The following is a 3,162-nucleotide window of genomic DNA, read 5'->3' as shown; positions in this document are numbered from 1 at the left end:
TTGTCCTGGAGGCACTCTATGGTAGGTCCCCCACAACACGCTGACAATTCCTCCCTTTCCTGTGTGGATATCCCTCTCCTCCCATCAACAGCTGGCATGTAGCCAGGCATGGAGCCACCATTTTATAATCCCAGCACTCAGGAGGCTGAGGCAGGAAGATTGCTGAGAGTTCAAGGCCAGCTTGGTCTACATACTGAGTCCTTGTCTCAGAAAACATGAAAAAGCAAGCAAAAAAGAAGAGGTATCTATTTCTTCTCCTCTAGAATCTGAGATGATTTCTTGAACAAATCCTCATCCTGAGACTTCTGAGGCCAGGTCCTAACAGACTGGCCGCGTCTGCCAACCCCGAAAGGAGTCAGGCCCTGATGCTGGAGGAAGGCCGCGCAGAGCGGCGGGAGGTGCCAGTGCTCGCGGGGCTCCACACCTCCAGCCCGGCTCCAGCTGGACGCAGCTGTGCGCGCTGACCCAGCCTGCGGACTCCACGGCCGGAAGTTGCCGATCGGAGAGGAAGTTCCGCAGCCCGGCATGGGCAGTGTGCTGGTCCCTGGCCCTCTCTTCCTGAAACATGGAGCTTGTGCTCCGGAAAGGGGCGATTTGCTTGTGCTCCCTCGGATGCTGGGGTTGAAGCCCCGGAAATACCGGACAGACGCAAAGCCTGTGTCCGCTGGCTTTCTGCAGGCTCAGGTTCAGGTGATTGAAAAAGCAGAACTCGGGGACCCCCACACCTGAATGTGAATATATGGTGTCCCCTCTGTCCCAAGAGCCGTCATGCACAAGATATGTCGCCTCTCTGTGTCTTTCTAAAAGCCAGGAACAACTGTAATTGTTTCATACAAGTTCCTTTTGTGAGAATGAAATGAGAATTATCCTACGGACATCTTTGAGCCTGTCTAGTAGACCTGACACTGTCCATTATATTGCAAGCTGTTAGAGCACACACTCTGTACCATCCCTTTTTCTAAAGCTCCAAAAGCATTTTTTTTTTTTTTTTTGAGACAAGATCTCACTATGTAGTGCAGGGTGGCCTTGAACTCGCTTATGTAACCCAGACTGGCCTCAAACTTACATGATCCTCCTGCCTCAGCCTCCTTAGTGCTGGGATTACAGGCGTGCACCACCATGCCTAGCTCTCAAATACATTTTTTGAATGAGTAAATAGTGATAGATCCTGTTGACACTGAGATCATGTAGAATTGACTTCTGAAAAGTTCAGACTTAATGGTAAAGAATGTGCTTAAAATCAGCCAGGTTGGTGGTGCACACCTGTAAACCCAGGACTCAGAGGCTAAGGCAGGAGGATTGCTGCAAGTTTGAGACCAGCCTGGGCTACAAAGTGACCTCAAGACCAGCCTGAACTGCATAGCAAGACCCTGTCTCATAAAAGACAAAAAAAAAAAAAAAAAGAATGTGTTTAAAATCAGAAATGATAAACAAAATTCAGTTACCATATTATTTCATCTTTTAAGTAAAGTGGTTCCTTATTTAATACATTAATTTACTAATTCTTCCTACTTCACTCCAAAAGGATTTGCAGAAACTTAAAAGAAATATTAAATAACGAAGGGTCAAGCACAGTGGCACAGCAGTGTGATCCCAGTTACTCAAAACACTGAGGCAGGAGGGTCACAAGTTCGAGGTCACCCTGGGCAAACAAGTTCTGTCTTAAAATTTAAAAAAAAATAAAATAAAAAGGGCTGGGAATGTAACTCAGTGCAAAGGTCTTGGGTTCAATTCCCAGTACTGGGAGAAAAAAAGATAAAGTACAGATAGGAAAGTAGGGCAAGGGGAAAACAAGGGCCAGAACAATGATTTATTCATCTGTAACTTAATTGCAATATACCTTGGCTTTTAATCTTAACTCTTAAAAGCCAAAGGCCTTTGCTTTGTTCTGACTGCAACACGGATTGTTTTAAAGCTGGTTCTTTCACTTTAGGTGATTAATCCATGACTGGTGACAGGATTTCTAGAAGCAATAAAATCTGTTAAATCAGCCAACTATAGTTTTGCCTTAAATAGACCCACTTCAATTTTACTGTAGCACTCAAGTAACTTCACTTGGGAAGAAAATGCCTGGAAAACCACCTCACCCCTGGTTGGATTAAATTACTCTGTTCAGGTCAGGAATCGACCCATTGTGTATGCGCTGATCAAATGGAGAACCATGGAGATGGGAAGGTTAAACACTAGGAAACAGCTAGAAGCTAAAAACCAAATTTCAATGCCAGCTGTGGCACATGCCTGTAATCCCAGCACTCAGGAGACTGAGTCAGGAGGATCGCAGCAAGTTCAAAGCCAGCCTGGGCTACATAGTGAGTTCAAAGCTAACCCAGATTACATAGCGAGACCCTGTCTATAAATAAACAAACAAGCCAAGCTTCATGCCCCTGGCTCTATCTTTTACTGGATGTGTGACTCAGCAGGTCACCTCCCCCAGCCTCCCCTCCTCATAATAGTACTTACAACATAGGTTGTCTCAAGAATTAAATGAGATGCCCTGCATAGCCCATACCACATTTTCCAAAGTGCTACCTATCAGCCCCATTGTATGAGAGACAGAATGGATCTCGGAAGGATCTTTGGTTCTGGGGCCGCCGTGATTTTATCATAAGTCCGAGTAGGTGGGTGTTAATAAGGACACTGGTAGCAGGTGGAACGGAAGTGATACTGGGAGGTTGAAAATTATTAATGTGCTTCTATATTTAGCTTTCCAAGGCACATGGTTTTCACTCCTGTCTTCCTGAAGCATCCTCCTGCCTAGGGAGATTAAAACTGTTACGGAAGAACACACAGAGGAAGTCCAGCTTCTGGTGCTCAAAAATAGGGCTCTTCTGCACCCTTCAAGCTTAGCAAAGCAAATGGAAAGGCTGGCATAGCTCCTGTACCCTGGTATTCACTAACCAACCTCCAGCTCCATAGAGGTCCATGGAGTGAGAGGGACGAAGCAAAGGAGGTAAAGCGGGGTTTGGCTACCTATACTTGTAATCCCAGCACTCAGGAGGCTGAGGCAGGAGGATCGTTGTGAGATCGAGGCCAGCCTGAGCTACAAAGTGAACTCAAGGTCAGCCTGAACTGCACAGTGAGACCCTGTCTCAAAAAAGAAAGACAAAAGAAAAAAAGAGACAGGGTCTCACTATTAGGTTCAGGCTGACCTTGAGCTCACTT

Source organism: Chinchilla lanigera, unplaced genomic scaffold, assembly GCF_000276665.1.
Source record: "Chinchilla lanigera isolate Chin_1 unplaced genomic scaffold, ChiLan1.0 scaffold00021, whole genome shotgun sequence".
Lineage (NCBI taxonomy): Eukaryota > Metazoa > Chordata > Mammalia > Rodentia > Chinchillidae > Chinchilla > Chinchilla lanigera.
The sequence above is the reverse complement of the archived record's forward strand: the minus strand, read 5'-3'. Positions refer to the sequence as shown.